Consider the following 27,176-nt stretch of genomic DNA (forward strand, 5'->3'; position numbering starts at 1 on the left):
AGACCCTTTACTCAGTGGTCCATTTCCTGAATGTGCTCCAGTCCCCATTAATCTCTGCAGGACATCGTCCCTCTGGCCTGATCTGTGTCCTTGGGTCTGAGGACAGCCCCAGCAGAAAAAAAACAAAAACAAAAACAAAAACCCAAAAACAGAGATAACCTCCGAATCAACAGAAGCGGTTCTCCAGGGACAGGGCGGGGATGTTTGTTGCTCCCCCCTGTAGCTGGTAGCTTTTTCAGCTTGTCTGACAGGAAGGGGTAGGGTGTGGAAGGGTGTGATACTGATTTCCAACTGCCACCCAGTTCGAGATCCTAATCAGTCCTGTGAAGAGCAGCTGGTCATTGCTTTTGTCTCCCAGAGGTAGGCCTGGGAGGGGGCAAAGGATTCCAGAAACACTAATGAAGTCACCATCCTGTGGCCTGGGGATGATTAGGGATCCGAGATGGATGAGCGCGTCACGGTGTAGCCAGAGGAAGGATGTGCACAGAGCTCAGGTTGGTATGGAAAAATGCCTGAGATAATATTAAGGAAAAACAGAAAACCATGTGCAGAGAGTGATCCCAATTGTGTAGAGATAAATGTGACTTTAAACACACACGCACACACATGGTAAATTAGGAAGAAATGTTAATAGCATTTGCTTTTGGAGTGGGGCTACTTAAAACTTTTCTATTTTTCTATGAACTTTGTTAATCAGAAAAAAATAAAAAAACAACACTAGTTAAAATTTAGGGGGCTTATGCCCTCTGTGATCCAAGGGACAAACAGACTGAGTGTGATTGTGGGTGGGTAGGGGAAGAAAGTACTCTCTAAGTTCTTGTATGGTCAGGGAACTGGAAGGGCAGGTGACACAGAGCAGGTGGAGGTCAGAGAGCGTTCAGGAGCCTCCCACGAGAGCTTCGCCAGGAAGAGAGCCCACGAGGAGCGCAGGCACAGGGTAAGGGACACAGCCTTGTAATAGCTGAGGTTCTGTTCCTGGGCACTGGTAGAATTCTCTAGGTGGACAGGGGTGGGTGGCAATGGTGGGCTCAGAGGTGAAGTGAGGAGCTACTGGGTCCACAAGGCCAGAAGAAAAGTGGTCTCAGAGAACAGAGTGGATGGGGTGCCAGGAGAGGCAGTCGGCCCTTGACTGAGAGGAGCTAGCCAGTGAGCCTCATGGTGAGAGCAATGCATGCTGGGAGGCTGCTGGGAAAGGCATAGAGTTGGCGGGTAGGGGGCTGGAGCCACAGGAAGGGTTGTGGGTGGGGTGGGGAGAGAGCAGGTCTGAGGAGGAAGGAAGAGCAGCCAGGATCTGAAAGAAAGGACTAGCCGGAGCCTTAACAAGGAAGAAGGTGGCTGCATTTCAAATTGGTCTTTTGAAGAAAAGTCTAAGAGAAAGGTACTGAGGAACATCTGGGTGTTAATTTTTGGTTCAGTTCAGTGGATGGGGGCTTGGGGGTGTCTGGCGCCTTCAGGGATAAAATGCTGGTCTGAAGCCACAAGGCCCCTGGAGGTCAAATCCACCTCATCATGTGGCCTGGGTCCTCCCTCCCTCTGTGTGGGCCTCAGTTTCTCCCAGAGAGGCCGGGGTGGGTGACAGCCCTCCCATTATCCTCAGGTCTCAGGGGCTCTGCTAGTAAAAATGATTGTAAAATGCTTTGCAAATAGCGCCACTGCTTCACAACAGAGGCAATTCTTTCCCACAGAAGGGGTTCAGTTCTCGCAGGGATCCACTTGGAACCTCTCTGCCCTCCAAAGAAGGGGCCCTTCTGTTCCCTTGTGATCTCAGTGAATGCCGAGTCCCTGGGATAGCCATGGGCCGGGCCCCGTGCCCGCTGCTGGCAGCCGCTGTCACACAGCACAAGGGACACTTTGTGTGCCTCTCAGGGCTGGTGCATGAGCTGCCAAGTGCGGGCCCAGCTTCTCCTCTGACGGTGGAGGAAACTGAGGCACGGGGAGGGAGAGCGACAGCGGGGCTGGCAGAAAGCAGAACCAGTACCTCCGTATTTTGAAAAATGGCATTAACAACTAGCATTACAAAAGTCTTGCAATGGTTTATGTAGTAATGATGATAGCAATAACCATATATTTACTGAGCACCTAGTATGTGACAGTCACTTCACGTTTATTGTCTTTATTTATTTATTTATTCTGCCAACCCACTAGATAGGGCTCATTAGTTTTCTCCATGGTGGACAGAGTGATGGACCCCAAATGGTGCCCCAGTCTAATACCTAAAGATGAGGATGTCACCAGAAAGGGCCAAAGGACCTTTGCAGATGTGACTGAGGTCAAAGCCCTTGTGCTGGGGAGAGCATTTTGGATTCCCCGGGTGGGCCCAATCTAATCATGTGAGCCCTAAGAAGCGAGTGCCTTTCCTAGCTGTGGAGAGCCAGAGAGGTGGCAGCTGGAGGACTTGACCTCCTTTTGGCTCTGAATAAGGAAGGGGCCACACCCAGGAGTTCCAGTGGCCCCTAGATGTCAGAAGAGGCAAGGAACAGATCCCCCCTGGAGCTTCCAGCTTCCAGAAGGAGCACACCCTATAGGCACCTTGGTTTTAACCCAGTGACACCCCCTTGGACTTCTGACCAACTGAGCTGTAAGAGAATGTGCTTGTGTTGTCTTAAGTCCCTCAGGTGGTGGCCGTTTCTTATGGCAGCATGGGAAAGGGGTCCATTCCCTGTTATGGGTAAGCGGATGGGGGTAAGAGAGGTCCAAGGCTCACTGCTAGAAAGCCATGGTTCCTGGGTTGGACTAGTCCTCTCACCAATATGAACTGACTGCCCTCCAAGCACCAGGCCCTGGGCTAAGGCTGAATTTGTGATGCTGAAGACAAATGGGTCCCAACTGGATCTGTGCAGGTAGAACGTCTGCTGTCACCACCCCCTCATTCTGCTGTACCCAGCCCTCTGCATGGTGCCTTACATTCTATCCTCATGACAACCCCCTGAAACAGAATCGATGCCTGCATTCTGAGATGAGGAAACTGAGGCTAGAAGTGGGTGTCAGCACAGCACCCCCATCAGGCCACATCAGGTATGGAGGACATTCCTGGCATCCTAGTCCAGGTTCTGAGCTCCTCCTTACCTCAAGTATGGAGGGGTTTGGGGATGCACCTTGCTGCACTGTGGCATTTGAAACAGAGATTTAGGGTACCACCACCCCAACAAGCAACATCTTGGCATTAGGAGTCTCATATGCTTTTCCTCTAGCCCAGTTCTAGGCTACACCACGGAAAATCATGACAGGTCAAAGAAAACCTGTGGGAGTGAGTTAACACCTCTTCTGACATCTCGGCGAGGTTCTCTGCCCAGAAGCTCTTTGAGGGGCTGTCTCCCAGGGACAACATTTCCTGCTGCTGCAGATGCACAGACGGCGTGAACCCAGGGCAGCAGGCCTGGCTCACACTGCGGGCTTGCTAAGCATGTCTGCACCCTCTGACTCTCCTCCTAATTAGTCTTTCACTCTCCCACGTGTCCTCCCTTAGGGCTTCACTACAAGACCAGGATAACTCAGTCAGGGGCCCAGACCATCCTGAGTGGTCAAAATCATCCATTCTGGCAAAACCTGATAACTCAAGGCCAAGGTGTAGCTCAGGGTAAAGCACTTGTCCAGCAAGTGCAAGGTCCTAAGCTTGATCCCCAGCACTGGAAAGAAAAAAAAAGGAAACTGATGATCAGGCAGATAGCCTATGCTGTGTCATAACATCATCCAGGACCTTCCACTTCAGAGCCCACCTCCCTTCCTGTCCACTTGCTGTTCTCTACTGACAAACATGGTAGGAAGGACCTGCTGGACCTATCCCTGTCTGCTCACCTTCATTGCCCCCAGCCCTAGAGAGAGCAGGAAGAGCCTGTGAGCCCCAGGCCCTCACCTGAGCTCAGCTCGAGATGGCCCTCTGTTGCTTTCACAGACCTCCAGGATGACCTGCTCAAGACGGTGCCTTACACTGTACCCAGAGGGAAGCTGGGAGCTTTCGGGAGGCAGCAGCCCCTGCCAGGATTCCTTCAGTCCTTTCCTGCTGAGAGGCAGCTGCACCCCAGCCCAGGGACACTGCCCCCCAGGGCCTGGCTCACCAACTCCATGTAGCCCAGGCTCTGGCCCCAGGCACCCAGCTGCTGAGGGGTTGCTGTGGTGAAGGGGTGAGTCACGGGGCCTGGAATATCAAGTGTTCCAGGGCTTCACCCCTCCCAGCCAGCTCCACATCTGCCCTCCAGATGTTGCTGCTTTAGAAACACTTCTGCCAACAGGGGTCCAAGGTCAGGGGCATACCCAACCCTAGAAAAATATCTTCAGAGGCCCACCAAGTGCCTACCTTGACCAATCAGGGATTCTCAACCCTAACAGGCCCTATCTTTGGGGTACCTTTATCTTCCATTGAAAATTTTACGCCACAGCAGAACTTATTGTCCGAGGGCCCTGAAGGTGGGGAGTCTGGTGGGGGAAATAGCCTCTTCCCTCAGAGAGCTCCCAGTCAGATGGACCCTCAAGTAAATTCCAGACTGATGGAAGAGAAAGAGCCTGGACAGAGGTAGCCTAAAATCTGATAGGAGAGACCATCTCTGTCTCTGGGGAGCTTCTGATGTCTGGGAATAAAGGACTCAGAAGAAAAGCCTATGATAAAAAGTGAAAGAAACTAATGTTCAGCAAGTTCCTACCAAGTGTCATCTTCAGGTTCAGCCTTCTGGAATCCACATCATCATCTCATCTACAGTCAAGGAAATGAAAGAACCGCGGTTGGTTCCCAGCTAGTCAGGAACACCCAGGATTTGCAAGGAGTAGCTTGTACATGGCGCCTTGGTGTTATGGCACATGTGGTGGGCAAATCCCTTTGCTTTCTTTCCCCACATCACCCTCTAGGCTTGGAGCAGGCTTTCTCTCCCATCTGCATATTAAATGGTTCTACATTTAGGACAACCTCGTGGACCCACAATGTCCCACTGTCCCAGCAGCAAGAGGAACTATCAAGCAAGAAAAGGATCACAGATGGGCTCTCATCCTCTCTTAGTGGAGGCCCCACATGGAGGCAAACTGTGATCTAGGCGAGGGTTCTTTGGGGTCTCAGGCAGAGAAGGCTCAGAGTGCTGAGCACCCCCCTCAGGCTGGCCCCAAGCCAGTGACTGGGTGAATGCACTGCCCAGGACCTCTGGAAAGAACAATGCCTAGGGCACACATCAGGGGAGCCTGTGCTGGTGGAAAATGCAGTGGAAACGCTGAATGTATGTTCCCTGAGCTCTCAGTCTGCTTTGTGGCACCCGGAGTGGAACAGCAGTCTGGCCTTCCTGTCATTGTGCCAGAGCCCTAGGAGGTCTCTGCTCACGGTACAGATTCATGGATCCAAAACTCTCTGTGGCTCCTCCATCCCCAGGAAGAAACTCTGTGAAGAGGAGAGACAAATGCGGCCACGCACAACAGAGATCCAGGCTGTAGAGATATCAGTTTCTTTCCATGGAACAATTTGGGTCTTGTGGGAATAGTAGGCAGGATCTCATTACATCCTTGCTTCTTGGGCTGTTTATGGGGCAGGGAACCTGGTAAGGAACCAGGATCCAGTGCTAATGCCAGTCTGTCCTCTGTTTTGCTCTGGTCTCCCAAAGCACCCCAGATTCCTTGGTGCTAGGCTCTCACATGTTGGCTACTGGCCCAGGATGGCCAAGTTTAGGCCAGCAGGGGTTTGGGGAGGTCTCTGTCCATTTGCAATGCCCATGTTGTCCTGGCCTGACAAGACGATTGCACTGATAAAGGAGGGAAGGCTGGTTCTGCCTGAGGGCCCCATAACCCACAAAAGAGAAGATTCCAAAAGAAGCAGCCAGTCTGGAAAATCACTGACCTTTTGATCTTGCCAGCCAATAGCATCCTAGCCTGCTTCATATCCTGTCACCCAAGATAGGACTTTACATCCTGAGCAATAAAGCCTGAGGGGAAGAAAGCAAAAATCTCGTTTTTTGACAGGGGGGAGTTAGTTTGTGTTAGACGGAACAAAACTCAAGCGAAAAGGACTTTTAAGATACACCCAGCAAGCTGGAGGCAAATAGCAATGGAGAGTGAGAGTTTTACTCTCCCTGGCCACTGAACTTCCTCAGCTGACCACCTTTCCGGTCTTCCCACAGGATGCTCCAGCCCAAGGCTCCCATCCTAGACTTTCTTCCAGTCTGGAGAGGAGGAGTTATGCTCTGGGCCTGCTTCCCCAGCCCAGAAGATGCTGAGCGGCCACTTGCTAGCTCAAGAGAGGCAGGCGTGGGGATGGGGCGGGGTTCTGCTGTGCAATTGTGCCCTCTTGTGGCAGCATCAGGAAGATGCAAGGACCTGCAGACAAAGGGTGAACCAGATTCTTTTCTCCCTTTCCCATAATCCTCCTACCAGGCCTTTATTATGCACCTATTGGTAGATAGCACTGGGCCCTGCCCCAAAAGAAGTGGAGAGACACTGGCTTCTAAATGAAACCTTTCCTGGAGGAGGAGGCCGGTCCTTCCACACTCCAGGCTACAGGCCTTCCCTGCCCGCACACTGCAGCAATTAGTCCTTGAATGGACAAAGCCACTCTTCTCTGCCCACATTTTGGCCTCATCTGGGCCAAAGCATGCTTCTGGCCTTCCTCAAAGCCCTACTCTAAGAGGCCAACTCTGGCTAAGGCCCTGAGCCTCTGCATCTGACACAGAGACTGAAAAGCTGCAGCTCTAGGAAGAGTCACTGTTCTGTCTGATCTCTCCAAATGGACTGAGCGCATCCCAGGGGCAGGAACACTGAGAACCTATTCCATGTCACCCTCTTTACAACCCGAGTCTCATTCTGGCTTCTCAGCAGGACTGTAAGAGCCATGAATAACCTCAATTTATAGAGTGGGAACTCAGGCCCTGGAAGGTCAAGTGACTTGCCCAAGGGCTGCCATTTGTCTAAAGCCCACCGCTTCCCACGTGCCTGGCACCATGCTATAAGTGCTGTACGCATTATCTTTCCAGTCCTCATGAGCAAGTTGTCCACTGAGCTAGGTTAAAGTTATCCCCATTTTATAGATGAAGGCAGAGTCATTGAGGGAATAAATAAAAAGCACAAAGTCACACGGAAAGCAGAAGCATAGGAACCCAGTCCTGTCTCGCCCTAACTCTTATTCCTGTTTGGAGGGCCAGGCCTCCTCCTTCCTGCCCCTCCAAGAGCCTCATACAGGGCTCCACACCCACTTCCAACACTGCCCACCACATAGACAAGCTTCTTTTTATGGCCCCTGAGAAGTTCTTTTGTCCTTCTACAGAAAACCCCAGAAATGACATTTAGATGCATCTTTTCTGTTTCTCTTTATCCCTTCCTCTCTATTGGAAAAAACCCACATCTGACATTTCTCACCATTATTCCAGTAAAGGGATCAGATGCCAGTGAGTGATTCCTGGGCTGTAATTACTTTTTCTTTCCAGTCTAAGCAGTGTGGGTCCTCGGTTAACCCACCTGAAATCTGGGAAATTGAGAAATATCCACCAGCTCAGCAGCAAAGGAAGGTGCTTGTGTGGAAGCTGGAGTTAAGTGTGCTGGGGGTGGTTGGGTGGTTTTTTTTGGTAGTTCTTCCTGAAAACACAGTGACTCCCTCGGGCCACAGGGCCACAGCTTTGAAAGTGAACTCCCCATGGAGGGTAAATGTCCTGAAATCAAACTCCAATGGAGGCCCCCTAAGTCGCTACATGTATTTGGACATGCAATCATCAGGGCATGTCTGGTTACTGTTGAGGGGGCTGGACTGAGGGACACTGGTCAAGCACAGCACATATGCTAACTTTTGTCTTTCTTCCAAAATCACTGTGCACTGTTCTGCAGAAGGGCAACACAGGGGCTGGGGTTTTTACTGGCCCAGAAGAGGCCCTGGGATCCGGTCTTGGATACTAATTGCAAACCACCCTGGCTGAATGATAGGGGTTGAAATGTGGCATTTCAACATCACTGTTGGTGGCGTGGGAATGCAAAGGAATCTTAACTTGACACCAGAGCAGACTTCTCTGGGGCTTCCTACAGAAAGAGCAGCCCATTTTTCATCTCAGCCCCCTCAAATTACTAAGGAGGGTCCTGTGGTCTGGCAGGATCCCTGGAGGGCTGGGGAACAAGGAGTCAGAGCTGCTGGGTCCCTGGCTGACTCCCTGTCACCCTAGATGTATCCACCGGCCTGAGCTTTTGCCTGCACACCACTGCAGAAATCTCAGCAGAAGCCAGCCCCTGATTTTACAGGGGTGCTGGATGCTTGTTTTAGGGCTCTTTGGTGAGCTGGGACTCCAGACTCTTCTGTTTTCAGTGCAGGCAATGTGAGGACATGCCATCTTCTGGAGCAGAGGAAGAGGGGCAGCTCTCTGGAGAGGGCCAGGGACTGGCCCTGGGTCTGTGGTGGGATCAGGGCTGCTCCTTAGACTCTGCTGGTGGCCCAGGATGGACATGAGTGGGTCTAGGAGAGAGAGAGGAAAGAGTCTAGGTACTTCTCACTTCCTGCCTGGAAGCCCAACTCCCTTCTGTTTACCTGACTGAATTCCTTCAAGCCCAGCAGAGGAAGCAGTTGTGACTCCCCCACTGTCCTCCCTCTGCCCTGAGCTGTCTCTACCATCCTTATCACAGCTGGGGAGTAACTGCGGGCTTGCTTACATACGAAGGAGCCTAACCCTGCTTGTCCTCTGCAGCCAGCCCCGTCCTAAGATGGGCATGAATAAATAGATCAGAAAATCAATGAATGGGGAGGTTGTACCCCCATTCTGTGGACTGGAACTCCTAAGTCTCCCAATCCAAACCCTTCTTGGACCTTTTCAGGTGGCTGCTCTCAGGGCAGACCCCAGACAGAATGATGCACCAACCTCAGAAGTTGGCATTACACCCACCCACGGACCCCCTGGCTGCCTCCTCTAGTACCTCGGAACCCAGTTGGCGCCAGAATCCACACACACCTCTCCCCTTTCTTAGCCTCTCTTTCGGAAACAGCTTTTTCCTGCCCCATTAGGCTGTTGGATTTCCTGCAGGGGAAGAGGGCCTGTTAATTCCAGGTACTATTTATAGTAGGTCCCCCTCCTTCCAAGGTGAGGGGCCTTGGTGCAGGAGGCAGGATGGAGGCTGCCTGGGGCTTTCTGGAAACCCAGTCATCAGGAGAAGCAAGTTGAGAACCCAAATGAGGGGCAGAATCCAGAGGAAGCATCAAAGCATCTTCTGATCCCTTAATGGTCCTTCCTCCTGACTCACCCATATCTGTTAAGGGTCCCACAGTTATCTGAGGCCCTCCAGATTCAGAACCTAGGGAAAAGGCCACAGGTTTTCCATCTGAAGAAGGCCTGAGATCACATTTTGTTGATGAAGAAACAGACCAAGAGAAGAGAGGTTTGAACGAAGTCACATTAGGAAATTAAAAACAGATCCTCAGGCTAAAATCATCTGCCCCTGGTCTAACACAAAACAACTCCAAAGGATGACCTCATTCAATCCCGTGAGCAGGTGAGGTGGCTTCTTGTGGGTTGAACATGTCACCAGTGAAGAGAGCTGAAGTTCTAATTCCAAGTATCCCAGAATGTGGCCTTATTTGGAATAGAGTCATTGCAGATGTAATTCTTTAAGATGAGGTACATTGGACTTGGCCCCAAATCCAATACCACTGGTATCCTAGGAAAAAGAAAATCTGGATACAGACACATACAGAGGGAAGATGACATGAAGAACTCAGGAAGAAGACAGCCTTGCAAAGATGGAGAGAGACTGCAGCAGTATGTCTACAAGCCAAGGAACACCAAGGAGTGTCAGAAATTACCAGAAAGTAGAGAAGGAAAAGAGGGGTTCTTCCCAACAGGGGTCAGAGGGAGGGTGGCCTTACAGACACCTGGAATTTGGGCTTCTGGCCTCTAGAACTGAGACAGTAAATTTCTACTGCTTTTAAGCCATGTAGTTTAAGTTGTTTTGTTATAGCAGCGAGAGCAAACTGATACATGGTGATACAGATGAGAACTCTAAGACTAAGGCAGGTTAGGTGAGTTACACACTGAGAGGTGCAGGACAAACTTGACTCCCAGTCCAATGCTCTTCCAAACAGGCTGCACGCTTTCTGATTCTCCACTCTGGGTCCCTCCCATGTTCCAAATCCTGTTGGGTTTTCCTTTGTAAAAAAAACTTCACCCACCCACCCTTCCTCTCCTTTCCATCAGGGCCACCCTCGTTCAGACATTCCAGGCCAGGAGAGTGACGGTTGATCTGCTAGTCAAGCTCTCCCTTTCCAAACCATTCCTCATCAACACAATGTCGCCAAATGCCTTCAGTGTACCAGGCCCTGTCCCAGGCACTGAGTTCCCATCAGTCGACAGAACTGACCTGGCTCCTGGAATCCTGATAAACACTGCTTCAACATGTCACCTCCGGGCTCTCTGGTGTCTTCCCATCACTGACTGGCTCAGGTCCTGCCCAGGACCCTTTGTTTTCCAGGGTCCATGGACTCTTGCTTGTGGACACATGCCAGCTCGATTCAGGCCAGAGGACAACATTCTGTCTTATGGGAAAACCAGGGGTCCCTCTACCAATGATCTGAACTTCCAGCCCTCCGAGGCACCGTCCAAGAAGTAAAGAAAAGTCTCTGTAGCCTTTTGTAGGAAGCCACAAAAATGTGAGGTCTAAGGACAAAGAAGGGGACACTGAAGACTTCCAGGACTCCACGAAGGACCTACCAGCTTAACTTTTAGAATCCTGACAGATGCCCTAGCATTGCTTGACAGATGTGAAACCTCGAGTAACTACAAGGATTCTCCAAAAACAAACTGAGGTATGTTCGTGCATCAGAACTTACAAGGAATAAACTACCTCGCTGAACATGGATCTCAGAAAATCTCATGTTGAGCAGAGTCCAGACAGAAAATAGAACATACCGTACAATCCCACTTACATGAAGTTCAAGAACAGGCAAAACCAACGTATGGTGATAACAAATCAGCACAGCGAAATGGTGGCTGGTGGGGTGAGGCATTGACAAGAGGGACAGGAAGGAAACTGCAGGCGGGTGGAATGTTCTATATCTGGATCAGGGTGTGGGTTACCTGTGTACACATGTTTGTCAAAATGTATCAGGATGGACACTCACGATCTGTGCATTTCTCTGTAAATTATACTTCCGTTAAAATAGAATAGAACAAAAGAAGAAGAAAGTGTTCCCCGCTTCTCAATTGGAAGGGGTGTCTGGTCCAGAGCGTGGAAGGCCGCCACAGGTGAGTGGACACTCACATTTTCTTCACTTAACTCCCTAGGCCTGACATCTTTTTCAGACTTTGTTCTGTCCCCCAGCTGGGTTTAGGCAGCAGCCCAGGTCTCTCTACAAAGAGGCAGATGGACATAAATAGAGCAGACAGCCCTGGCCCATGGGCCACTAAACTCAGGCTCTCTCTGGCTTTGTGAGCCAGGTCTCTGCCTCAGAGGGATCCAGGCTGAGCCCTCCCTGGTGTCCTATTGCCATGGAGACGGCCCCCGCCTGTCTTTCGGCCCACAAGCCTTGAGTTCATCATTTCAAATCTCTCACCTTCCCGTATACTTTGAATTAGCCACATCTGTGACTCCTCCTTCCAAAGCCAATGCTATTTATAATGCCCTGAAACACAGCCTGGGCCAGATAATAGGCAGGCTTTGCCAAACAAAACCCCAGGCCACTCCACTCCCCATCGCTCCCCCAGAGGCCTTGCAGTCTGGAGCCCAGTGGGGCCCGGAGGGACCATATATCTTAGAACCGGCACCAGAGACGGCCCTCCCACTCATCCTTCTGACCCCCAGACAGAGAGACAGTCCCCTCCTCGTCTGTATATAAACACCCCTTTTGGAATAAATCCACCCGGAAGTGTAGTCTGCAGGGCTGGGAACTGAATGTTTGAGGCATCTTTGGCTTTGTTCTGTCACTCTGCCTGTCCCACATAGACTGCAACAGACCAAGTGTTTATGCATGTGGGTGCAGCCAGCCTTGGGGCAGCCAGACCCACCAAGCGTGTCAGTAATGGCCAGCTTTAGTTTTATGCCAGAGGGTGTTTAACACCTTCTCGAATGTTCTGCACAATGCTGTGAGTTATTATCATCTCCATTTTACAGATGAGGAAATTGAAGCTCAGGAGAGTCGTAGGAACCCAAGTCGGGCTGACTCAAAAACGTGGGCACTTTCCATCACGCCACCTACTGGAAGCAGGTGCCAGGGAGAGGCCAAGGAAGCAGGGAGGTGACCTTGAGGCTGGCCAGGGACTGAAGGTATTGCTGTGGGCTGAAGAAAAAGGAGAGGAATCCATTCCTGTCTGCCCCTCAGCTAGGCTTAAGCTTACCCACATCCCTTACCCCTGAGTAACCAATCTTCAAATGTTTCCTGAGCTCCTACTACGTGCCAGGACCCAGGGAGGCCACTTGCCTGTTTGAAGCCCTGCTGGGCGTGGCCTCCTGGCTTTTCTCTGCCTTGGGCCACCTCTCCCAGACTACATCAGCTTGCCAACCCCCACCCAACATCTGGCCCCAGCCCTGCCATCTTGAACACAGAGGCCTTTGTCTGGGACTGGATGTGGTACAGGGCTGTCACAGTCTCAGTGGCCAGCTCAGCAGCAGCACTTCCCACCCGCTTCCCACAGCCACCCCAATCCTGTGGTCACTTTCTGGGCCTCTCTACTATTCTCTGATTTCTGTCTGGTCGAGGCTAACCAGAAGACTTGGGAGATGACTCAGAGGTGTGATGTGGCGTCTTTGTGATGACATTCAGTAAGGAGACTCATAAAAGAGTGACAGACTGGGATTTCACAGGACATGTGTAAATTGGGAGGGTCAGATTTACTGGCTCCAGACCAGCTAAAAAATGTCAGCAAAGGAGTTTAATGGGTTGTTTGCCTAATACAGGCCTAAATTCATATAAAGGTTATTTCTAACTGAGGAGAAAATGAGAAAAAGAACTCAAAATACAAGACTTCTATATTATTTCTTTGACTAATTGGGTAAAAATGACCTAAGGATAAAATTAGTGATACATTTTCACAAAGAGATTTGATTGGAGCTAGGTGTGGAGGCACACACCTGTAATCCCAGCAGCTCTGGGAGGCTGAGGCAGGAGGATCTCAAGCTCAAAGCCAGCCTCAGCTACTTAGTGAGACCCTAAGCAACTTAGACCCTGCCTCAAAATAACAGTAAATAAATAAATAAAAATGGACTGGAGAGGTGGCTCAGTGGTTATGCACCCCTGGGTTCAATCCCTGGTACTAAAAAAAAAAAAAAAAAAAGTTTTTATTGGAAAACAAATTTTGGGATGAGGCTGTGGTTCCAGTGATAAAGCACGTGCTTAGCTTGTGTGAAGCTCTGGGTTTGATCCCCAGCACTCTCCCCCCATATAATAATAATAAATCAAAATAAATCACCAAGACCTGTAAAATAAATGCAGTAGCAAAATTAGTAATAAAAACTTAATGATTTCTGCATTAGTATATCAGTCATAATGTCTGTGATTAAGTACCATGGGCATTAAGGACGATGCCCACTCTGCCGTCCTTGACCCTGGAGCGTATTAGAAAGGACAAAGAGCAGGAGTCAGATGACCTGGGCTCCCCACTGGATTCCCTGAAGCTGTGTCACTTTGGGCCTGTCACATAGCCTCTCTGAGTCCTGTTTTCACCATCTGTAGAAACAGGGAGTCTTGTTTCTACAACAAGGCTGCTGTGGTGAGCAAGTGGGTGCTGGCCAGGAAGGCGCTGGGCTTGGACACACATTAGCGAGAAGCTTCTGCAGTGCAGCCCTGAGCAATAGTGAAGACAGCGGGGCGGGATTTGGGTCGGGGAATGTCAACCGAGCTTTGCTCTGTCCTCAGGGTCAGGCTGTGACCTGGACCCTGAGTGGTATGGGTTTCAAACACTCACCTAGATGTACTTCAGCACCTGCACCTACCAGTCATCCCACCTGCTCCCAGAAAGAAGGCCCATGATTAAGGAGCTCAGAGGCCAATGGAAGAAAATATCAAGGGTTCCAAATTACAAAAATAAAAGGGCAAACTGGAATTAATCAAGATTTAATTAGAACAGATAAAGAAACTGTGATATATATATATATATATATATATATATATATATATATATACACAATGGAATATTACTCAGCCTTAAAAAAGAATGAAATTATGGCATTTGCTGATGAAAGGGTGGAACTGGAGAATATTATGCTAAGCGAAATAAGCCAATCCCAAAGAACCAAAGGAGGAATGTTTTCTCTGATATGCAGATGCTAATTCACAATAAGGGGTGGGGGGATAATAGAGATATTTTGTACTAGACAGAGGGGAGTGAAGGGAGGGAAGAGGCATGGGGGTAGGAATGATAGCAGAATGAACCTGATAATATTACCCTATGTGCGTATATGATTACACAACTGTGTAACTCTACATCATATACAACCAGATGAATGAGTAGTTATGCTCCATTTATGTATGATGTGTCAAAATGCTTTCTACTGTCATGTGTAATTAATTAGAACAAATAAAATATATATATTAAAAAATTAAAAAGATACATATGTGCACATAATCAAAAAAAGATTTAATTAAATGTCTCTAAAATGTAACTTTGTGTCAACTCATCCATATTTAAATTTAGTTCTTCCTAAAATGCATTATATTTGGAAATAATTTTTAGGTAAAATTTTTCTCACAATAATTTCTGTATATATTCAAGGTTACCAAAAAATAAACAATTCAAAATGATTAATAAATGAATTGTTGATAGCCGAATACTTTTTTTTTCTGTATTAGGGATTGAACTTAGAGGTGTCTACTACTAAGCTACATTTCCTGCCCTTTTTATTTTATTTTTTTTTTACAGGGTCTCCCTAAGTTGCTGAGACTGGCCTGGAATTTGTAGTCCTCCAGTCTCAGCCTTCTGAATAACTGGGATTATAGACACAACCAGATTTCCAAATACTTTAAAAAGTGAAATTATACAAATCCTTCAAGCATTTTCCAACAAAAGCATCTTGCTGGGCGTGCTTCTCTTTGGCTCTCTCAGGGTAGGATGCAAACTGAGCACCTCAGGTGTCTGCAGCGCCCTCTCTGACCCAGCTCGATATTGCAGGGAAGCTCCCCCCGGCCAGGTCTTGTGTCCTGATCCCCTCTTTGTGCCTAGAAACCAGGATGTTTGAATTCAAAGTTCACTATTGTCATGGCTATTATGGGTGATCCCCACCAGAAGGTACAGAAGATGTCAGGACAAGTAACACTTTCCTGTCCCACCCAAGCCCTAGCTAACACAGTAATAGCTCTACTCCCTGTTTTGACACGTTTAGACAATCTGTCACTGTGGTCAGATGACGAAAGACCACTTATACCAAATACAGCTCTCACTCTCCTCATCCTCCTGATATTTGATTTTAGTTCCTTGTATTGGTTATTTTGTGCCTTTAATCTTAGAATTTGGTTTCTTGTTTCGTAGCACTTGACACACTCTTGAGTTCCTCTGTGTGAGACGAGGGTGTTGGAGACCCCTAGTCCTCCTCTCCTACCTCTCTGCTTCAGCCAGCTTGACTGCTATTAATTGCCCAGCAACTGCAATGGAGTATACTGAGTTTTGCTTAGTGATTGTCAGTAAATGTCACTTTCACATGATCTTGACTATGTCAGCGTTGTTTAATCCCAGTCTCAGAGGCTCCTGACTTGACTTTGCTCATCTGTAAAATGTGGAAAGCACAGCCTGTCCTTACACCTCGCCAGACCTGGTGAAGAGGATCAGGAATGCGAATGACAGTCGACTTTTCACAAATAGAATATCTCATTTTTCTCTACTTATGCCATGACACACAACATGAACAGTAATAAATGCTTATACTATTTGGGCAACTTAAATAACTCTCCGAACTGTGATTTCTTCACTAGTAAAATGGAGAGAATACTAGCACCTATCTCAGTTATTGTAAAGATATAAATAGATGATACAAATGAAAGTGCTTCTCAGCTTGGTTTGGTGGTACATGCCTGTAGTTCCAGATACTCAGAGGCTGAAGCAGGAGAATCACCTGAGCTCAGAAGTTCGAGACCAGCCTGGGCAACACAGTAGGACCTTATCTCAAAAATAAATAAATAAATAGTTTTTCATTCAGTGCATCACTATCCCAATTTAAGGGATTGCTCATGATCTTATTTCCTTCCTTCTAGGAGAGATAACTTCAGTCCTCAATCCAGAAAGCTATGGGTTAAGAAGTGCATAGCAGCTGGGCATGGTGCACACCTGGAATCCCAGAAACTCGGGAGGCTGAGGCAAGAGGATTTCGAGTTCAAAGTCAACCTCAGCAATGTAGCAAGACCCTGTATCTAAATTTTAAAAAGGGGGCAATGTGCTGGGGATGCGGCTCAGTGGTTGAGTGTCCCTGGATTCAAACCCCAGTACCAAAAAAAAAAAAAAAAAAAAAAGTGCATAGCCTCTTTAAAGGGCACTTAAAAAAACAACTGGGGAATCTGAGTATAGCCTACTTATTATTCTGTTAAATCCAATTTTACTGAGTACAATTGAGGTATTATAGGTATGTAAGAGAATTGTCCTTGTTTTTAGGAAAATACGTGCATGAGCATTTAGAGGTTTAATGTCATGATGTCAAGAAATTATTTCCAAATACTTCAACAAAAAATGTTTTATCATGTGTATGCCTATATAGAGATATAGAGACAATGAATGTCCAGATTCACTAGTATTTTGCTATACCGTGCTTGGAGAGTCAGCTATATAGTAAAATGTTAACAATCAGTGCATTAATATATTCATTGTAGTAGTCTTTTACCTTTTCTACAGATTTGATAGCTTTCAAATTAAACCTTGCCCATTCATTTGTTGAAGGGCATCTAGGTTGGTTCCACAGTTTAGCTATGTGTGGTGTGTGTGTATATATATATACACATATAATATATATACACATATATATGATGGAATATTACTCAGTTTTAAAGAAGCCAATGAAATTCTGGCATTTGCTGGTAAATGGATGGAGTTAGAGAATATCATGCTAAGTGAAATAAGCCAAACACAAAAAAAACCAAAGGCTGAATGTTTCCTCTGATGGGCGGATGCTAATTCACAATAAGGGGGCAGGCAGATAGGGAAGAATAGTTCCTTTATATTAGGTAGAGGGGAGTGAAGGGAGGGGAAGGGGTATGGGAGAAGGAATGATAGTAGAGTGAAAGAGACATTATCACCTCATGTACATGTATGACTGCATGACCAATGTGATACTGCAATATGTATAGTCAGAAAAATGAGAGCTCACACTCCATTTATGTATGATCTATCAAAATGTATAAATGCATTCTACTGTCATATATAACTAATTAGAACAAATAAAAAAATTTTAAATAAATAAATAAACAAATAAGACCTTGTTGGGCGGGGGGCCTTGCAACGTTGGAAAGCATCTTACCTGCTCACGTCTCCCCCGTCCTGGGCACAAGGTGTGAGTGCTGATGAAGCATCTTCCAAACTCAGGGAGGCACAGGTGCGATTTGCTGAAGCCTTTTTTTTCTTTCTTTCTTTCTTTCTTTTTTTTTTTTTTTGGTACTGGGGGTTAAACCCAGGGGCACTTAACCACTGAGCTGCATCCCCACCCCTTTTTATTTTTTTATTTTGAGAAAGGTTCTCGCTAAGTTGCTATGGCTGGCCTTGAACTTTCCATCCTCCTGTCTCAGCCTTCCAGGTAGCTGGGATTACAGGCATGTGCTACAGCGCCCTGCTTGCTGATGCCCTTTTAAAGCCTGGGTAAAACTGATGGTGCCCAGGAGCAATGGATGGCACCAAGGGGCCAATATCCATGCACAGCAACGTGAGCTGCCCTGTGAAATGGAGCCCCTCTGAAGCTCTGGAGAGGGAGAGCCTGCAACCTTGTAGAATCACAAGAGGGGAGACAGGCAGGCAGCTGCTGAGTTTGGGTCCTGGTGGCGGCTCCTCAACCGTGTGTCTCATCAGCTGTCTCTCCTTTGTTCAAGGCAAGCAGGAAGAGAACAGTTGGTGTCTTGGCACTGCCCGGAACCCAGTTACTCCTTCCCAGTCTACTCAATTATCTGCACCAATGAGCTGGGAAAGAGGCACTGGAAATTGACTTTAGTAATAATTTATTGAGGACCTATGTTTGAAATAAACAAAAAAAAAAAAAAATGTAGCTAACACCAAAATGAAGTGAAATGACTTGAAAACCAACAGTGAAAGGTAAATGATAGAGTCAGACTCATCTCTTTAGGTCTTCATTTATCCCTCCCCAGACACGTCTCAGGTTTTCAATCTACAAATGGAAAACAAAAATCTGCTTTGCTTAACTGATTCTGGGTGACCTGTCTGTGGATGATCTGCGCCAGGGAGCTCAGAACTAGAGTGCAGCATTCTGGACACAGGTGGAGATAAATTGTTTGTTCTAAAGGAGGCAAGGGAGAGGGGACGCCTGGCATTTATTAAGCACACACCTTTAGCTTCCCAGGGACTGGGTCAGGTCTTTCACAATCTCCCTTGATTCATGCAATCACACTCTGACCATATTTCCTAAACTTGCCATATTTTTGGAATCAGTGTGGTGAGTGTTCGCACGCACACAGAGCGGGGATGGGGATTAAGACCAGGCAAGTTGAGAAACACTGTCCTGTGAGTAAAGGCATTTTCATTTCACTTTTCCTGGGGAAGAAACTTGAGTCTAAGGGTTTTCCTAACCTGCCTAAGGTCACACAGGCAGCAGCAGTAATGCTAATGCGGAGGGTATAATTTCAATTGCCAATGTTTGCTTAATACTCAGAATGTACTAGACTTCACAGGCAAAGACAAGATCTAAACCTTGATTCCAAGTCTGACTCATTTCATGATTCAAAATCTTGCTAGTATATCACACATCTTCCTTGAAAATCCCTGACAACCCATCAATGCCAATCTGAAGGAAATAGGGCTGCTGAGACCAGGGAGGAAAAGATAGGGACAGATGTGAGGTAGCTGTTTCCAAATAGTGAAAGACTGACATTTTGAAGACAATTACACTTGTTCTGCCGAACCTGTCTTGCATATCCCCCACTTTATTTGGTAATGCATTTTGGTGACGCTCACTCATCTTTTGGTATCTTTCACCAATGGGTGGAAGCTACACCCATGGCAGATTTTTTTTTTTTTTTTTTACTGTACTGGGGATTGAACCCAGGGCCTCGTGCTTGCGAGACAAGCACTGTACCAACTGAGCTATATCCCCAGCCCTCCCATGGCAGATTAATACAGGAGGATCTCTAAAAGACAGAACTGTCCAAATAGGGAATTAGAAACATACTGTTGTTATAAGTTCCCCAGCAACAGAGGTATCTGAGCTGGGCGACCCTTGGAAGGGAGGTCTTAGATATCGCTGGGGGAGGGGAGGAGGAGATACATCCTTTCCAACTCTTAAAGTTAAATTCTACGGAAGTTGCCATTTAACTCTATTTACAAATGGATTTTAAAATCAGGGAAAGGATGTAAAGTGGGTCAGTATTACTGACCAGATGGGGAGGGAGTTGCGTCACTAAAAGCTGTGACCAGTCAAGGGTTCCAGGGAGTAAATCAGCTCAACCATGGAATGGTTCTAACCCTCACAATGCATCAGTATTACCAAGGGAGAGTTTAAAAGGACAGATACTGAAGCTGCATTCTAAACCAAATGAAGCTGGATCTCTGGGGATGGGCCCAAGAATCAGAAATGCTTAAAAAATCCCCAGAAAAGGCTAATGCACAACCAAGATGAAACAACTGAGCTAGAGGAAAAAGAGTTCCCCCTGCGGTCGGGTTTTGTGCTCTCTGAGTCTCACAATGACCAGAAACTTCATTTCTGTCTCTGCACCAGTCTCATCCTGATGGGGAACTTTTGAGATTGTTTGGAAGATAAGCTAAGGCTCTTAAACCCTGTAATGCCTGCAGCCTTGACCTTTCTAGGTATTACAAAGTGTTTGCAAATTTATAGACAGGAAGTAGAATGATGGCTGTCAGGTACTAGGGAGGGGACAGGGAGTTATTCTTTAATGGATACAGCATCTAATTTGGAAAGATTAAAAGCTTTCTGGAGATAGTTGGTGGTGATGATTCCACAACGATGAGAATATATCTAATGCCACTGAACAGTACACTTAAAAGCATTTAAAGTCATAAATTCTATGTTATGTGTAATTTACTACAACATAAAGATTTTAAATGTTTTGAGGACAGTAATTATAAAGAAAAATGTAATTACATGCATCAACCCATCCCACTGTAGGTTGATGCTTTACCATTACTTTTGTGGCAAAAAACTTTGAAGATTACAAAAACAAACAAAAGAAAGCTTTCAGAGGAATTTATCCCAGGAATGCAAGGGTGGTTCAACGTCAAGTTCCACATTAACAAAATGAAGGAAAAAAGCAAACCACATAATTACCTCAAGATATGCTGAAAAAAGCATTTGATAAAATCCAACACCCTTTCACTATAGAAACACTTAGAAAACTAGAAGTAAATAGAAAGAAATTTCCTCAACATGATAACGAGAAACCCATAGCTAACATCACACTCAATGGTGAAAGACCATTTCAAGTTTTCCCACTAAGATGGGAAGCGGGGAGGCTTGCTTTCACTGCTGCTACTCAAAACTATATTGAAAGTTCTAGCCAGAGCAATTAGGTCAAGAACTGAAAAAATACAAAGAATCTAAAGTGGAAAGGAAGAAGTAAAATTATCTCTATTCACCATTCACCTGATCCCATATATAGGAGATCCAAAATAATCCATGTACATAAAAGCTTCTAGAGGTAATAAACAAATTCAGCAGGGAACAAGATCAACATACAAAAATCAGTTGGATTTCTATACACCAGCAATGGAGAATCCATAAAGGAAATTCCAAATAATTCCATTTAGGAAAGCTTTCAGAGCATCTGAGGACTGGACATCAGAAGTCTTGTAGTCCTTTGAAGTGGAAACATCTTGTTATTAACGGTTCTTGGTGGAGGCACATGCATCAGCGCCTTTAATTTTTCATGCATATTAGTGCATCTCATATTAAAATTAAGTAGAGCAAATAGATTTGATGAGGCCAGTAGTGCAGACTGCACGGGACCTGCATAAGAAGCTGAACCTCATCCGTGGCCTGATGAGAGTAGCCTGGGTCTCAGCCATCCTGCCTCCCTTTGCATCTCAAGAGTCATAGGAAGTTGGGAAGCAAAATCCCAGGCCTCCTGGAGGAAATCAAATCTGAGTCAGTCTTCCTAGGAGGTGGAGTGAACAGATTAGGCCCAGGAAACTGTTTACTGAAGAGTGTTTTTTCACTTGAAGTTGATGTTTTCTTTTTTCTTAATAGAAGAAGGAACTAAAAGTGTTACACACACACACACACACACACACACACACACACACACACATGGGGTCAGAAAGAGGAAGGGTTTGCCAAGTATTGCCACATTTCTTAGATCTCCATGTTCCAGAGACTGAAAGCTGGTAGGTGGTTCCCTCACAAAGATAGCTCTTCTTACCCCTTGCTGTTTCTGTTCCTCTCTCTTGCTAATAGCTAAGTAACATCTCCTGAGATGTGTGGATGGAAACACTAGAGGCAGAAAAATTCTGAGTGCAAGGAAGAAATTTGCTAGGAGAGAATGAGCTCTGGTCAGGGAGCCAGAAGACCTGTGCTCTAGGCTGTCCTCTGCAGCGCCACAGTTGTGTGGCCAGGAGCCCATCCCTTCCTTTAGGAGGTCTTGATTCTTGTCTGTGGAGGGAAGAAAGGCTAGACCACAACTGGGAGGGGCAGAGATCCTTTTAATTTTAACATTCTAGTTGTTCAAAAACATATTCTTTAGGAATCAAGAGAATTTTGAAAGAAGGGGGAAGTGACATCGATTGAAAATGACATTGAAATGAAAAGAGACACACATTTAAAAAGATGGGCAGGAACTTTTTCTACTCTAGGCCACTCTTTTCTACTGAGCTAAACGCTGAGTTGAGAGCAGAGGTTCACAAGGACTTGGGTGGGGGGAGCAGATTAGGCCAGGGGAGGACAAAGAGCATAGCATATCCCCACCTTCAGTTTCCCCAGGCCAAGGCTCACCAGGAAAGCTAGGTTCCAGAAATCGGCCTCACTATGGAACAGGGTTTTTTGCTTGTCTTAGTAGGGGCATATCAAACAACTCCCAAAGATGAATAAATGGGCACTTGATTGAGGTAGAAGACCTCTGGGTGGTATTTAAATCCCCTGTGCCAATTTTACCTATTCAGCAAATGTTTATAAAGTGCCTACTGTGTACTTGGGGTTGCAGGGGGTCAGAAAGGATGTTTTGTTGGGAGACATTCAGTTATGTGCACAAATACCCAAATGTCTAAAATACGAAGCAGAATGTGAGATTTGCTCCAAGGAAATTCAGATAAATTGCTGGAAGAGTTCAGATTAGGGGCTGCTGCTATCTATTTATGATATGCACTCATACCAGAAAGATCAGGAAATGGACCCCAGAGGCTGGAGCACAAATTTGAAAAACCTCCATTCTTCCAGCAGTAGCTATATTCTCTGGCTCAATTTTATGAAAGTGAAAACCAGAGCAGAAAGGTGAGGAATTATTTGCTCTCTGATCATCCAGAGAGTTGGCAGCAGCAGCAGCCAGATAGAGAATTACAAACTGGGAACTTCCCCTAGAATCCAACCGTGAAACCATATACCAGTATAAAGCTCATCTCAAAAGAGAAAGTTCAAAGTTACAGCCATTCCCTCCACAGCCTTCTCAGGGTAACCCAAAGATGCACCAACCAAAATTCAAAGCAGGATAAAAATAATCATAAGCTTGCTTTGGAGTTAGGGTATCTTTGGTCCCAAAGAAGTCAATGTCTCCGGAGTGGCAGCTCCGCCTACTTGGGGAGGGCATTCTTTGTTGAAGCCCTCCTGCCTCATTATGAGTGAGCTTCAGGGACCTAAATTGGGGGGCGGCTAGACAAGAGATAGCCCCCGAGATGAAAACCCTGGCAAGCCCACTGCTTTTGCCGAGCTTACTGGCCACAGGGTCTCAGCACTGAATTTGAACGAGCCAATGGTGTCCCAATGGCTGAAACAGGAAGCCAGATAAACAGCATGTTATCAAGGGGCGATCCAGCGCTTCCCTTAAGCCGGCGCCAGCTGCGCCCTGTGACTATCCTAACAAAGTCTCATTGACTCACCAGCTGATTTTCCTGTGTTGGGCTCTGGGCATAAGGAGCCATCTCTGCTGGGTGGATGTCACCCTAGCACACTGCCCTTGGCCACCGGTTTGCTCCTCATGTCCTCCCCAGTTCCTGCCTCTTCTCTGCCCTCTCCGATGTGGCTGGCTGGCTGTCCTACGATCAGTTTTGCTAGGCTCTGAGGATTAGAAAGGACCCCAAGGGCAAGGCAGCGGCACCCTCAGGTGAGCGTCTCATCTGGTATTCACCCAAACTCTCCTTTTTCGTCCCTCCCCTATCCTCCAGGAACACGTTTCTGCTCCCATACTCTTTGGGCTAGCGCCAGAAAAGAGTTACAGAGAGACTGAGACTAAGAAGCGCATCCTGGGTGCCCGGCAAGGTCACCTGTCCCTGCTGTTCTGCAGGCTCCTCCTGGGTTGGGAGAAGAGTTAACTTATCGCTTCAAAAAAAAGGAGATGTGGGTGCCGGTGTGTGTGTGTGTGTGTGTGTGTGTGTGTGTGTGTGTGTGTGTGAGAGAGAGAGAGAGAGAGAGAGAGAGAGAGAGAGAGAGAGAGAGAGAGAGAGAAACAGCACTTGATGCCGCCGGTACAGGAACGCAACGCACTTTAAGTTGCAGGTATTTCACAGAAAGGAACTGAGGCTCAGAAGGATTGGAGTTGGGTAGCCCTAGAGAGCCGACCCCCAGGACCCGCCGCGGTCGGGCAGCGACGTCCAGGAACACACCTTCCAGGGAAGCTGCTAGCAACTCCGTGGTTATTCCAAAGCGTCTCCCAAGCCCAGCCCACAGCCTCCTTCGGGCACCAGGCTCTCCTCCCCGGAGGCTGACTCGGGCCCCGCAGGACCCGCCAGCCCAGCCGCGCAAAGTGCGAAGCGGCAGACCCTCGGCCCGGCGCCCGCCCCGCGCGGGCCACTTACCGGCGCGCCAGTCCTCCGGGGCTTCGGGTCCTCGCCGCCGCAGCCACCCCAGCGCAGAGTCGCGCATCTCCCAGAGCAGCGCCGGCCCGGGCGTCCTCACCGCGCGCACAGAAACTTTTCCGGGGGCTCCCCGATCAGGGTCGGCCCCTCGCGCTAGACTCAGCCGGCGCAGCGCGATCCGGCTTCGGGCCTCACATTAGGGCCGCCGCCGGCCCCGGCCCCACAATGAGGAGGAGGCGGCATCCTGAACAAAGTGCCGTCCCCCCGGGCCGGGCGGCCGGGGGCGGAGCCTCGTGACCCGCTGCCCCAGGCACACGCCGGCTGCCTCCACCGCGGCCGGGGGAGGGGAGTGCCCTCGGCTGGGGGGCGAGCGGGAGGGGAGGCTTGGCTTCGGATCGCCCTCGCTTTCCGCTCCTGCACTGTGCCAGTTTAACCCGCAGAGGGGCGGAGGCATGGGTCCCTTCCAGACTTTGTCATTGGAAAGCTATTCCCGTAACCCTTTCCTGCCTTCGCCTTCCCGCCCCGCCTCCCCCGCCCGCCGCAGAATAGCGGCTGCTTGGTGGCGGGGCTGGGGCTTCGAGCTGTCAGGACAGGAAACCTTTGCACAATTGAGCTTTTCCTTTGCCCAGGAACCCGCCACCACCACTTCCAGGCCGAGGTCCCTTCCTCCACCACGCCTGTCCTCTCGCTGCCTCTGGTTCGGCGGTTCTTTCAGAGGAAGGGACAGATGGACCATTGAACATCCCTACCCCGCATCTGGCTCCGGGCCACCCCTTTCCTCCCTCTCTGTACACCTCTAAAGTTCATACTGGGGGCTCCCCGATCAGGGTCGGCCCCTCGCACTAGACAGCCAGCGCAGTGCGGTTGGGGTGACTTTTCTCCACCTTCCAGACCTTACCGCAGCCCTTCCTTCTTTCTGGGACTTGGGAAAAGGAGAAAAGGGGAAAAGGGGAAAGGAAATGACCGGACCGGAGGAGAGTGCATAGGAGAGCACTCAGCTGGAGCCTGGTGCACTCAGTCTGCAGCGTCAGGAGGCTACGCGCTTCTTCTGCCCTGGGAGCTTCCAGACTCTGCTGTCAGAAGGGAGAACGAAATCAGGTGGCCTGTGCTCCTGGAGTAGGTTTTGATCTATAAAGATGACAGGGAGACCAAGGACCCAGGAGATTGGGATCAGACAGTTCCCCAACAAACATGATTTATTGGGAGGTTGGAGGAAAGTAAAATGCTTACTCCCTGGGATATCACAGAGTTCTTTGCTGCCAAGTCAGTCAATGGGGAGCAGAGTCTGGATTAAAGCCCCTGAGTTCTGGCTGCACCACCTGCCCAGTCAGCATGGTGGCCAGGGACATAAGGGGGAGATAGGGACCACCGAACAAGGAGCAGTCACATTCAAGACCTTCCTGGTTCATTATAGAAAAGAATGAATTGTCTTTTGGCAGCATGATATCTGAGATAAGCCCCTTACCCTGTGTATATGTAGTTAAAAGTGGGGGCGGGGTTAATACAGATTACCTGTTCTACTGCTTATTGGCCATAGGAACTTGAACAAATTCTTTTACTTCTGACTGCCTCAGATTCTTCATCTGTAAAATGGGGTAATAATAGTTCCTGTCTAGTAAGGTTGCTGGAAGGATTAAATGAAGTATTATAAATGACACACATAAAATAATGCCTGATACGTACTTCATACTCATTAAACACTGGCTGTCTTACTAATCTCTGAGTCCTACAATCTTGCATCCAATTTGACATTCAGTGATGTGCTAGCTGCAGTCTGTTCTTGCTTTTCACAGTCCCCTTAACATAAATAAGAGAATCTGTTCCTTTAAGAAGAAGTACTGTCCTTTTTTCAAGGGTTCAAGGATGGAGATGGCTGAGTCTCTTGGCCCTTCTAGGCCCAGGGACAAAGGATCATGCAAGAGGTGTGCAAAAGGGCATCAGAAGACTGGATTGCACCCATCCATTGTGCGGCTGGATGAGAGGACCCCATCCATCCACATAGGTGCTGTTCCTTGAGTGCTACTCAGAGTAGAAAAGAAGGCAGAAGATCTAAGTTTGTAAGGGTTAAATCTCTTCCATAGTGCATAGGATCACTATTTCTCTCCAATGTATGAGTGACTGTCATACAATTCCCCCCTTACTCTGCTCTAAATGTCCCAATCACAGACTTCCAGCAGCAGTAAACTTGTGGCAAACAAGTGGGTGGGTTGGGAGAGGGTGGGAGTGAGGGAGCCAGTCTGGTTGGAAGGATTGGTAGAGGATATGAAGGCTACAGAGAAGGTAGCTGGGACAAAGTGGCAGAGAAGAGGAGAAGCCAGAAATTAGTATGTTTGGAGTGATACTCGGGTAAGAAACTGGGTCCCCGCCCATCCCTTAGTGGCCTCTGCCAAGTGCCTACCTAATGAGTGGTTTTCATCTGAACACTGATGACTCAGTTGCTCTGAATCAAGCAAATGGATTTTCCTTAAATATGAAAATCAATAAAAGGTAAAGGCAAGGAGGGGAGAGTGGGGCGAGCCAAAAGGGAGCTGGGGAGTGAAATGGTTGAAGAATAATGGACAGAGAGGGACTTAGGCTCCCTGCAGGGGACCCTTGGTATGATCACTGTGCTCTTCCCCACCCCCATCAGAGAAGGCGATCTCACTGAGGGACCTTAAAACCAACAGCTTGCTGGGCATTGTGGTGCATGCCTGTAATCCCAGCATCTCAGGAGGCTGAGACAGGAGGACTGTAAGTTCAAGGCCAGCCTGGGCAATTTAGAGAGACCTTGTCTTAAAATAAAAGGGCTGTAGCTCAGTGGGAGAGCACCCTTGGGTTCAAAAAAATAAAAAATAAAAAACTCCACAGCTGCCCTGCTCCCCTCCTCCCCACTTACAGCCAATCCTGCTTCAGGGCAGGAGATTATTAACAAGAAGGTCAATGTCAATGTGACAAATGGGTTTTAAAATATCAGCCCAGAAAGCCTGTTGTCACCCATATAGAGTCTCAGGTCTGGCCTGGATATGGTCCCAGCAAGCACAGCAAATGCTTTTTCAGCCACAGCCTACTTTCTTTGGGGTCTCTGCCTGATTTCTGCCACCTTGAGCCCTGTGGATCAGTGCTGATTTGTTTCTCAGCTTGAGTTAACTGACGTAGTTTTGGGGCGTGTGAACAGAAAAT

At 47.9% G+C, this 27,176-nt stretch overlaps 1 protein-coding gene across 8 annotated transcripts in view; it reads right to left on the reverse strand.

The window, feature by feature from the left end:
- Positions 1-24,475, reverse strand: part of Nav1 (neuron navigator 1) — a 255,598-nt gene extending 231,123 nt beyond the window's left edge. For 2 of the 8 annotated variants that reach the window (XM_047520679.1, XM_047520673.1), the window contains exon 1: positions 24,018-24,474. The gene's annotated coding sequence lies outside the window, so the exon portion shown is untranslated. Of the gene's footprint in view, positions 1-24,017 lie in introns of all 8 variants that reach the window. The other 6 variants (XM_047520680.1, XM_047520674.1, XM_047520678.1 and 3 more) reach the window with 5 other exon arrangements.
- Positions 24,476-27,176: the final 2,701 nt, after the last annotated feature.

The sequence above is a fragment of the Sciurus carolinensis genome, chromosome 12, assembly GCF_902686445.1.
Source record: "Sciurus carolinensis chromosome 12, mSciCar1.2, whole genome shotgun sequence".
NCBI classification, from domain to species: domain Eukaryota; kingdom Metazoa; phylum Chordata; class Mammalia; order Rodentia; family Sciuridae; genus Sciurus; species Sciurus carolinensis.